This window comes from Ambystoma mexicanum, chromosome 2q (genome assembly GCF_040938575.1).
Source record: "Ambystoma mexicanum isolate Mex_15411 chromosome 2q, UKY_AmexF1_1, whole genome shotgun sequence".
NCBI lineage: Eukaryota > Metazoa > Chordata > Amphibia > Caudata > Ambystomatidae > Ambystoma > Ambystoma mexicanum.
The window spans coordinates 717,539,677-717,552,419 of NC_090924.1; positions in this window are offsets into that span (position 1 = coordinate 717,539,677).

Here is a 12,743-nt window from a genome sequence, read left to right on the forward strand (position 1 = left end):
TCAAAACAATGTTGAGGGATCTGAAGAAGTAGCCACAGGTTCTGGAAACAATAGGAAATATAAATTGGCAGTGGCTAAATTGACTAAACATTTTGGAAATAAAACTAATATAGTACTAGAGAGATAACATTTTTTTCAAGAATACAAAACAAGGGTGAGACTGTCGATGCATACATGGCTGCTCTGAGGGGATTGATATCTACATGTAGGTTTACTGGTGTGGCGGATGAGTACTTGAGAGATCAATTGGTGTTACAAGTTGCCGACCCCAGGATACAGCAACACTTGTGGCAGGTAAAAGATCCAAACTTAGAGCAAGCCATGGATATTGCCATATCAATGGAATTAGGAGATGGATGTATGAAAGAAATACAAAATAAGACACAGGGTGCTGAAGTCAAATGTGTACAAGATGTTCAAGAAAACATCTATGATAGAGAAGAAGAAAATCTGGTTGCAGCGATTAGAAAATTGTCAAGAGATAACTATAGTAACAGCAACATAAAGAAAGATAGAGAGTCTGCCAATAAAGTGCAAAACAGGTGAATGAAAAAGAATGTCAAGCATTTTCAGCGGAATGTTACAAATGTGGCTATATAGGACACTTTGGAAAAGTTTGTCGAAACACCCGAGGAAGAGGAACGACAATAGGGACATTTTCCGTGAATAGAATGCAAAGAGAAGGAGGTCAGGTTACAAGAAGTAACATGTCAAGCATAAAGTCAATAGAAGTAAATTTGTTTCCAGGAAATTAAATGTCTATGGTTAGTGAGATGAAAGAACATGTACAGATTCTGACATTGACACCATCTGAAGGATGTGTAGGATCATGGGTGTCCATGTTGGTGAATGGTGTGCCACTGAGAGTGATGGTTGACACAGGGTTGCCATACACTATGTTGGATGTACAAACATTTGAAAATGAACTGAGAGGAGAGCAATCAGATTTGAGAGATACAAGAGTGAGAGCAACTGGATATAGGAAGACACCTATTAACATAATTGGATACACATGGGTACATTTATGTTTTAAAGAAAGAAAGACTTATTGTAAACTCTATGTGGCCGAAAATTGATTCTCCATTGTAGGATGGTCGGAGCAAGCTTCACTACTGATGAAAATACATCCAGGAGAGGTAGTTCCTATTCTAGGTATCACTGAACAAACGTGTGAAACTAGTGAGAACTTAGCAAAAAGTTTTCCAAAAGTATTCAATGAAAGCATTGGCACATCGAAGGATTTAAACACAGAATTATATTAAAGAGAAATGCCAAACTAGTGGTGCATAAAGTGAGAAATATTCCAATCGGTACAAGGGAGGCATTACAGAAACAATTGGCGAGACTATGTGAACAAGATGTTATAGAACCTATAGAAAGTTCTGAATGGCTTTCAACGATTGTCATTGGTAGACAGACACCCTCTACCAAATATAAATGAGATGCAAACAATGATGAAGCCGGCAAAGTACTTCACGACATTGGATTTGTCATCTGCATATCATCAGGTGATTCTGGATGATGAATCAAAACATCTCACATCGTTTGTTACCCCGTTAGGTGCATTCAGATATAAAAGGATGCCTTTTGGATTGGCGTGGGCGGCAGCCATATTTCAAAGTTCAATGCACCAACTGTTCGATGGTCTCCAAGGGGTACATTTTTTCCAAGATGATATTTTGATATCAGCAATGACTGAAGACCACAATGCGAAATTGCTAGGTGTCTTACAAGTTATTTAAGAAAGGGGTCTCACACTCAGAATAGAAAAGTGCAAAATAAGGAAAACTGAAGTGACCTATTTAGGTCAATCTATAAGTGCAGAAGGAATAAAACCAAAGAAATCATTACTTGATACAATTATGGGAATTCCGGAGCACACGAAGAAAGACCAACTACGCAACTTTCTAGGGCTAGCAGAGTATTATTCAAAAATATATCAATCAGTTTTCTGACAAGTCATGTGATATGAGAGAACTGATGAGCAAAGGCATGAAATTTGAGTGGTCAGTGGAATGCAACAGAGAATATGAATCATTGAAAGAGCTGATCAACACTGCTCCGACTCTTAAAATGTTTGATTATGGTGCCAAAAGTATCATCTCTGTAGACGCCAGTGGAATAGGATTAGGTGGAGTCCTGGAACAGGTACAGAATGTCATGGTGGTGCCCATCGCTTTCGCATCCAGGATGTTGAGAGGGGCAGAAAGAAATTATTCCACCATTGAGAGAGAGGCGTTGGGAGTGAGATGGATTTTAGAAAACTTTAAAGGTCTTATTTGGGGTGCATTGATTGAATTAAGAACAGGTCGCAAACCATTAATTCATGTTTTGAGTTCCAGGAGCCTTCAATTAATATCACCACGTATCTAGAGGTGGATTGTAGACATTATGCAATATAATGTCAGGCTGAATTATACACCAGGCAAATCAAATGTTGTGGCAGACTGCCTGTCATAATTGCCTTGGAATTTCATTGAAGAAGAAATACAATGTGATGAATGTCTGGAAGACCAAGATACAGACTGTGTAATAGCACAGATCACCTCAGGTTTTTCAGAAGAGGAGCGGATCAAGGCAAGAGATGAATATGTGGAACAAGAACTTCTTAAGAAAGCTATCAGAAGTGATTGGAAAAATGTTTTGGACCAAGATAAAAGATGAAATCTGTTGTGAAGATATGTATCTATATAGGTGAGAGGTGAGATCGTATTGTTCCTCCAATTACATTGAGAGAGAAAATTATGCACATTGCTCATGAAGGACATGTAGGAAGAAGCCTTACGAAAAGAAGGGTAAGAGAAATATATTGGTGGCCTGATATGTGGAATCAAATGGAACAATTAGTAAGAGAGTGCACAGCATGTCCCATTAGTGATAAAGGGAAGAAGACACAACCCAAACCACTACAACCTGTTGAAGTTCCTAAGGATATATGGACCAAATTGGGAAAAGACATAACAGGACCGTTCGAAACTTTGGAGTCTCAAAAAGTGTACATTTTAGTGTTAATGGACTGTACGTCAAAATGGGTAGAGTGGGGTGTGGCAGAGGAAACTACCTGCTGCCAAAGTAGTGAGATTCCTGGAAGAAATCTTTAACAGAGAAGGGGATCCTCAAGAAATAATATCAGATAATGGTGCTCAATTCATATCCTTGGAAATACAAAAGTTCATGAGAGAAGGAGCCATTGAACATACACCAACAGCCTTATATCATCCTATGGCAAATTGACTAGTCGAGAGAATGAATGGATTCATAAAGAGTATAATCCAATTAGCTGTTGCCAATAATTTACCATGGAGGGATACTCTCAAAGAGGCATTGAATACTTCTAGAGTTACCCCACACTCAGCCACAGAAGTAGAACCATTCACACTGATGAGAGGCAGAACAGCTTCCAATAGACTAAGGCCGTCTTGGCTTATGTTGAAGAAAACGAAAGAAATTAGTATGTATGAAATTGTGGATAGAGTAAAAAAGAGGCAGGCTAAATACAAAAGATACTATGATGAAAATAAACATGTGAAAGAGAGGTCCGTCAAAGAAGCAGATTGTGTTTATGTGAAAGAACCAAGGAAAATATTGAAAGGAGAATCCAAATACAGGTTTCCACAAAGAGTAGTGAAACGTTCAAATAAATCTGTAATTCTTGATGATGGAAATAAATGGTCCTGTGATGACATAGCATTGTCAAGAGCAAAGATTCCTGTGGATGAAGAGCAAGAGGAAAAGGACACCAGGAATAGTAAAGCAAATAACATGTCTTCAAAAAATAGAAGAATTATACAATATATATATATATAATATATATAATGTACAAAATGTTTGAAAAAGATTTTGTATATTATTGAATCCACAGGTTATCTACACATGCAGTCATACCAAGAAATGGAATCCAGAACATATCCTTTTGAGTTTTATATTGTTATTGTTATCATCTTAGTGTATAAATTATATGTTATTACTTCTCAACCTAATGCTCATGTGTTTAAATATGTGGAGGGGGAGATGTTATATATTGTTGTTCTCGTTGTGCCATGTCATCTGGTGATGCAATATGATTCTGGAGTCTTATGAGATTCCAGAATCATATGATCAGGGAAGCGAGATAAAAGTAGAAACTACTTGGGGGGGGGGGGGGGGGACCTCATTATATAAATACATAAAATAAATACAGGTTTAAATAACCTACATCGTGAGTCCAGATGATCATTTCACCACACTGTTAAAAAAAAAAGCCCAGGACGACAGTACATTTTGACTGCCTACTCGGACTTGGCAATAGGAAGTTGGAAGACGCTCTCACTAGTTTCCCACTATCTGCTCCTATGCCAGGACTGCAGAGCGATGGGGCAGACGGGGCTGCAGCTTCCATAACTGCAAACAATCCCAAACCTCAGCCTCCATCTTGACTATGGGAGGGACTCTGACTGCCCCCTGGGCCACATCGGGCGCAGGTTGAAAAATCTCGGCAACCGGTTGAGAGCCCCCATTTCCGATCAATGGGTTTTGCACATTGTGCAGAGCGGTTACAAGATGGACTCCTGCGAGAAACCACTTTAATTAACACTAAGGTGTACAACTCGCCAGCTATTCCAAGGTTTGCCAATGGCCAAGTGAGTGAAAGATCGATTGAGGAAAGGGTGCAATTGTAAGAGTCCCGCCCCATGAAAGAAACAGCAGATTCTATTTGATTTTGTTCCTGGTGACAACATAGTCCGGCGATTTCCGACCTATCCAGAATTTGCTGAATCTAAACCTTTCTGTTCAGCGCACCACCTTTCGAATGGAAGCAGTACATGGTATTTGCAGTATACTATGCCACTGGGGAGTTAATGTCCACTATTGATTTGAAAGAAGCCTACTCACATCTATTTTTCTGAAGAACAGCAGCAGTTTCCTAGGGTTTATGAAGGCAGCAACCACTTTCAGTTTGTGGTCGATCCCTTCGGGTTGAAGATGGAACCAAGAGTATTTACTAAAGTCCTTGCTCCCCTGATGGGGCTCCTGCATGAGAAGGAGATTGCAGGTCATCTCTACATTGACAATTGGATGGTTTACTCTCCATTGATCAGCCCAGCTAGCGGTGGACGTTTAGACAGTATGTGCCCTCTTGGAAGCCCATGGTTGGGTAATTAACTAATATAAATCATGCCTTGTTCCAACGGAGTGTCTTGAGTTCATTGGAATTATCTTCAACACCATAGATTTTTCTTTCTACTTATCCGGCTCAGGTGATGCGAGATCAGATGGCTGCTCTTCCGTCTACTCGCTGTCAGACATTTCAACAGTAATTACAGGTCGAAGGATAATTTGTAGAAGTTGGCCACACTACCATGGGCAAGGCTCCACCTCAAGCCCTTAATGCTCTGACTTCTGCTACATTGGAATCCCCAAGGGCTTCTTAACAAGACCCGGATGCCACTGTCAGAAGAGGTGGCATGGTCCCTGCAGTGGTGGTTGAGGGAAGATAATGTACAGAAGTTGTGTCTTGCTATCTCCAGACCCAATGACAATCACCACAGATGACAGTCTCCTGGGTTGAATGACTACCCTGGCACACCAGACCCTGCAGGGTGGTTGGTCTGCAGTAGAGGCCTCCTATTCTGCCTCTTGGATGGAGCTTGCAGCTATTGGGCAGGCTTTTTGAGGATGTGTACCTCTTCTTTGCCCGAGAAAAGTGAATGCACACATGGACAATCTAATGGTGAAATGCTACATCAATGGCCAGGGCGAGACCCTGTGCAAATGTCTGGCGGATTTGGTCCGGTCAATCTGCTCTTGGGCAGAGATTCATCTTAGCTCCCTGGCTGAATCTTAAATCCTGGTTCTTGGCAATTTTCAAGCAGATTCACCAAGTAGAGTTATCCCATCGTCACAGGACTTCTCTCTCGATCACCAACTGTTCTACTAAACTGGCAGGACCAGGGGGAAAGAACTACAATGTACCTTGCGCTGTAGATGGGAGTTGCTGCAGGTATCGGGCGGCACAATGGTTTGGCGTGTGAAGCTGGACAAACGGCTGCAGGCTGACCTACATGGCGGCTCAGGGTCAGGAATAGTTGTCTAAGTGCCGATCAGTGGTTCTAAAGCACTGGTCAGGCCGTCTCGGATCTCATTAAGCGACAGCAGCTTGACAGTGGTCAGCATTGCCGTCAGTTGCAGATCTAGGAACTAGACTGGCTTAAAAATGTCCTTTAAGGCAGACGTCGGATGCTCGTTGCAGCACTTCTCCCAGCTACTTCAATGGGCTTGTGTCCTTTAAGTCAGACGGCCCCTAAACTGAGGAGTGTGTTGCAGGCAGCTGCGTTATCCTTGATTGTAGGTTCCGGATCCTTCTGGCACTTCCTATCCAGGAAGCTTGCTGCAGAGCCAAGCAGGGATGTGTGCTGGCTGGGTACCGGTTCTGGAGCGGCTGGAGGGTCCTCTGCATTTTCTTCTCCATCTGTTCCCTGGGAGAAGTTTAGGGGAAGAATCTGGATTCCCTCTTTGGATATACTGGCCTTCCTTCACTGGCGGAAGATATAAGGCAGACTGTACCTTCAGACAGGGTCCAAGGTTGAGTTTTTCTTTCTTACTTCTTGTGAAGTCTTCAGATGATTTGCCAAAAGAGGGTCTCAGCCCTCTTTGAAAGCCAAGTGGGCCAGTGATTGCTGTAGGCTCAGCCCAGCTTAATGAACCAATCCTGGGGTCCCTGACAACAATCTCCTGTATGCGTGTGGTCATAACCAGAGTGTTTAGCAAAAGGAAAGGCAAAGGGTGAAAACAGGAACAAGGTGTGCCCAGAACTAAAATAGTTGAACCTTTCTCACAACAGAAAGAACTCTGGGCTCAATCCCTTGTGCTACTAAGTCCCACCCATCTTCCTGTCTGTTGTGTTCAAAGAGTCTCTCTGGTTAATGGTACTCCCTAAGTGGCCCCTGTTAAACCGGCTGGCCTCCTTTGAAGCTACGGCAAGACAAGACTCGCTGGCTACTGCAAACCACATTCTCTCCTTATGAATGGGGTCCCCCCCTAGTGGGGTGGCCTACTGTAAACAGCAGAACCAGACATGAGAGTTCACTGTCATTGATACTGAGGGCAGGAGCTGTCTTCAGTTTGACATAGTTACATATGAAAGGTTGTTGGCTTTCCTGTCTCCTTTGTTAACCTCTGCAGCCAGGACCCATGTGGGCCTGTTTGAAGTACCCTCTCTGTTGGCATGTTAATCACTGCCACCAGCTGCAGGGCTTGACAAAAGAGCAGGGCGGTTCCATGGATCCTTTGTCAGTTAATCAGGATGACCATGGCAGAGGGAAGGTTGCATGGTATTTTAAGGCATAGCTGAGATTCCCATATAGCTTTAAGAACAGGGCAAATGAGATTGTTAAAGCACTCATCACCGTGTTCTGTAGATTCATTATCGCTGTTGGTGTCAGGGGAACTACCTCTGCTCTTTTGCCTTGATGTATGGGTGAGTCTTTCCATGAGGCTCTGGTTTCACTTTGTGTCGTTGAAATGGTGGCACAACTGTGGGTGTGAGGCTTTATACAATTTTGCCCACCTCATGGGAGCTGGATCTCAGTAGTTGTTAAGTCATGGAAGGTCATGCGCAAAGAATCTCCTACTCGTTGCTTATTAGATTTTGTTTCATTCATTGCTGTTGTTGGAAAAGCCCGCTTTACAGTTGGGGTAGTAAGTGGTTTGTTTGTGTGTAGAGATCGGGAGTCTTTTTGTTGGCAAGGCCCAAATACAGTGTTTTTTTTTAGTTGGTTATGCGTGAGCACCTCGATTTTTTCTATATCGAGGGAGAGCCTTGCCACTCTACCAATCAGCTTTTTGGGAGCAGACCTCGGTACGGTTTGCAGCAGGAACTTTTCGGGCACTATACCGTAGGCTGGAAGGACATGCAACATCACAGGTGTGTTGCCAGGTGAGATGGGAAATGTACTAGTCACTGAGGATTCACAGGGTCTTTTGCTACTCATCGCCAGTTTGTGATCATTTGTTGGAGATATTGTGTTACATTAAGCATCAGAGGTTCACTGTCCGCATAGGTCAGTGTATCGATCGCTCCGGCGTGGAGAAAGATTTCATTCATCCGTTGATCATTTGTTAGTTCATCATTCTTATTGTTCCAAGGATATCCTGAGCCGTCAGTTCCACCAACTGGTAAGAGATTAAGAACCAAGCCTGGGGCGGGTTGCGGCACGTTACAGGTCTGATTGCAATCAACAAAAACACCATCTCTCTGGGGCAGAGGTGAGTCAATTAAAGTGGACAGATTCCGCGGGGAAATTGCTTGAAACTCGATCCCCAAGAGTCGCTTGCATTAGATCGATTTGGGATAGGGATGGCCGAGGGAGGTATCCTTTCCTCTCTTTGATCAATCTTTGTAACAAGGTTGTGTTGATAAAAGGGTTCTCTTTCTTTATCGCCGTCCTTCAAACGCACCTCAGAATGTATTGTTGGTCATTGGTCCATAATTAATTCTGCGTCTTGATGTTCTGCGAGTCACAGAGCCATCTCGGGCATGGTTGGCAGGACAATCTGTGGCACTACACTCTTTCATCTGGTTTCACATCCGCAGGCCTCGGGCGGTCATCAGCGGATAAGCCTCTCGTCCCTCTCATCCCTCCGCGTTAACTCCAGTTAAGTCTGGGCCAACTCTCATGCCAGTGCTTCGCGCCCTGGAAGCGATGTTATGGTTGCAGAGGGCGGAATAAGGTTAAAGGGGAATACACTTCCCAGCAGAATCATGGAGTACAGCAGCCACCAGTAATGCCATTCTAGTTGGTTGTGTTGGCAGCCCAAACCCTAGCATGGTTTATGAGGGGCGTGAAAGCGCCGTCAGCAGAGACACCATAGAGGTAATGGTTGATGACGAGGTAGTAGGAGCCGATGCTGCAATGCTTGAGACCGCTTTTGGTCCAGTCGTTTTTTTTCCCCCATCAACGGGACCGTGGATGACTTCCTCAATAACACCATAGGTACAGTACCTGTCGACGGTGTAGTTGTCAATGCGGTCATTGATGGGGTCATAGTCTGCTTGATCATCGTGGTAGTCGATGACTGAGTAAATTGTTGACGGGGTAGTTGTTCTTGGTGTCAAAGAAGTCGAGGATGACTTGGTTGCAGACGGTGTCGCCGTCGACGATTTAACAGTGGATGACAGACTGTATAACAGCTTTTGGCAGCTGAGCTGTCTTGGTAGATGTGGACTGTTTTGGTTCCACTGATCAGGGGAAGGCGGCAGGCATGCCCTCATCCTTCGGAACAGCTGAGGCACTGACCTTTGGCAGAGAGATCATTTTGCCCTCTTGTGAGACAGTTTTGGCCAGTCTCTGGATGCCTTTTTCCTGCTGCTGGAAGGCTCTTCGTGCGACCTAGACCTCTTACTTGAGGTGGTTCGCTGGGCTGTCCTACGCTGCCAAAGTGAGGCATGGCTCCGTACCGAGGCCCCACCGGCCTCTTCGAGTCACGCCACCAGATGTCAGTGAAAATCACACAGCGGAAAAGGACTGGCAGATCTCGCAGTCCTTTATGACATGATGTGGATGCAGACAGAGTCAGTCATTGTGGTGGTCTTTAATGTAGACCTTCTTCAGGCCACATCTGGCACATGCCTTAAACAGGCTCTTTCTCGTGGATTCAGCCATGAGGTAGGCCCAAATGTGTACACTGTAAAATTCAAAGTCAACAGCGTCAGGAAACGGTTGACGGACTCTGCTGTCAAGTGAAACAGGGCTTGGACGGTTTGTGAGTCATCGACGGGGTCACATACAAAGTTGTCTTCAACCTGCCAGAAGGAGGTGTGGATGAATACTTCTTGGTGGCAGATGGGTGTAGACCAGAGGAAGACCCCAACGGCAATAATTACATTCAGTAATAACTGAACCAACTGGAGACAGTTTCAAATAGGGATGTGAATTCTTAAGTGAAGTGTAACAGCATGGATTAGGGAAGACAGGCAGGTTAGTTGTAAACAGTGGCAGAATGCTTTCTGTAGACTAGATAAACAATTCTGTGTGAGGATCCCCCACCTGGGGAACCTGTAATGGAAAATGTAGGGAGTAATTTATCTTGTCTTTTACGGCCCTGTCCAAAAATGTTCAATAACCTCCTACTTTCTTTTTATAAATTGTGCCACCGCAAAATATCTGAGAGGCCACGGGAGAACAGGATCCAAGACAAATCTGGGACCCCTGGACGACTCTCGCCCCCTTGGATGAAGGAGTCACTGGGATGTTGAGTCTAAGAAGAAAAATTGAACCAAATTCTCTCTTAAGTGAAGCAGTTTTGCTCTTTGCGGTGCACTCCATTGGTCGACGATTTCTCAGACTGTAGAAGTCCTGGGAAGATGAAACTTTCTGTGGGCTCCTAAAAGGCTTAGCAGATGAGAGTAAGACCCCCAGGGACCTTCAATGGCTTCCTGCGGCAAAAGGTGCAGAGGTAGTTTTTGGTGTCAGGTTTCGGGATTTGGCGGTTTTCCACCTTTAAGCTCTTCGGTGCTGCAGCCGCAGCAAAGACCTCTGGATGGCTTCTGGAGTCCTGGACCCGACCGCTGGAGTGGATCACAGACCCTCACAAGTCTGGAACCTCAGGACGTCTTTTTTGGATTCTGGTGGTGGGAAACCCACCGGACTGAGTTCCTTCCACTGCAGTCAGTGACCCTGGACCTTCTTGGCAGTACTTTGGAATGTCTGGAAGAGAATTTCCCACGAGAGAAGATGAGTGAAGAGAGTGATAATAATGGTAGACACAACATTTCTCTATATAAACCAATTAATAACCATTACTTTACATGTACTTAACACATTTCTTTTTTTAACAGACCAGACAACCAATAAAACTAATATACCACAAGAGATAATAGAAGATCCTCTCAAATGAATGGAACTGAAAATGGATTTATTACTACAAAACTTCAATCAACTAAAAGAGTGTATTGTGGACCACATTAAAGAAAACATTAAATACCACTGTCCCACATGGACCTGTTCCCCCTCTCCATGTCTCAGCCATCTATCCCCAAACCCTCCCCACCAAGAAAAACGGTACAATGAAACTTCCATCCCTTCTTCCCCTCCCACACATCATGTCCAAACCCCTAATTCCCCTATATTTGTTTCAGTTTCTGCTTCCCCCTCTCTTTCCTAATGTTTCTACTGTTAAACAATAATAACATTTTAAATGTGTTCTTAGTATATACCCGTGTCTTATTTTTGTTTTCTAAAAGGCAGTTAGGACACTATGGGCCTCATTACGACTTTGGAGGCAGCCATGGTGCTGTTAGCACCATGGCTGCCTCCAAAATCGTGTCCGGGTCCGGTTTCTGTGAATGAGGAATTACCGGGTCATTCCAACATTGGAGGACCCGGTATTTCCTCATTCACAAAACCAATCCCCATTCGAGCCCCCATAGGGCTCAATGGGAATGGGCGATGGAGCTAATAACGGGCTCGTTAATTAGCTCCTTGGTCCCCTTGCGGGACCCGCTAAGAACCTCTGGTCTGACCAGACATTCTGTCGGGTCCCGCAAGGGAACCTCGTAATAGGGAGGAATGGGTTTACCAGCACCATTACCGGTGCTGGTAAACCCATTCCTCCAACCTCGTAATGAGGCCCTATACCTTTTCGCACTGTTTGTAATTAAAATGGAGGTGCCCTTAGAACACACAAGATGTTCGCTTGTACCCAATGAACCCAAATGTGGGTGTCCTAAGGACAATATACCTGTTTGTACTGTTTGTAATTAAAATCGAGGTGTCCTTAGAACACACAAGATGTCTGCCTGTCCGCAATCACCCAAAATAGGGGTGTCCTAATAACACCTGTGCGCAATGTCCGCAACCAGAATGAATATATCAGTAGAACACATATCCTGTCCGCCTGTCCGCAATGTTTTGATGCACATTTATTTTATTAAGGGAGTTCAACATTGTTCGTAGAACACCAGCGCAGCCGTGCACATGCGCATCACACACTTGGGTCGTACGAACATCGCGCCTCTCTGCAACTGTCTGCCGCACGTGTGTCACACTTTTAATTAGTTCGGGGACCCGAACACTGTCCGTAGAACACCCGCGCATGTGCACACAACCGCTACTGCGCATTTGGTGTCCTGCGGACAGCCGTCCCATTTGTGAACGTGTCCGCGATGTCATCATGTGACTGCACCCACGCTGAGCATCTGTCCTTATTTCCGGACACTGTCCTGGTCCCCAGACATTTAAAAAAGTGCTTTTTGAGCAATCCAAGGTATTTTACAGTACAAGTTCACCATTGCACTTGTCCCAGACAATGTCCCAACCGATCTACATACTTTTTGGAACTTTTTGAGCCCGTTCTTAGTGTTCGAAGTATTCGGGGAGGACGTGGGTGTCCGCGAAGCGTGCCCCAGCACCCCTATAAAAGGCCACACACCAGAGCTGATCCTCATTCTGATTTTGGAGTTCCAAGATTTACAACAGGACAATTGTGCAAGTTGCTGTTCTTGGTTCCTGCTTCCTAGTGTATGGTTATTAACTTTCCAGATGGCATCCCAAATTGCTTCTGCTGCTACTGCCTCCGCATCAGCACCACCACCACCACCACGTCCCCAAGGGCCTGCAGAGGGGTAAAGGCGTGAGGATGCAGAGGAGACAGATGAGGAGGATGAAGAGGATGAGTTAGTGGAAGTCCCTACTACTAGCACTCATCGTGAGTCTTGGGTGTGGCGTTTATTTACCACCGTTGATGGAAAGTCAAAAGTTTATGCG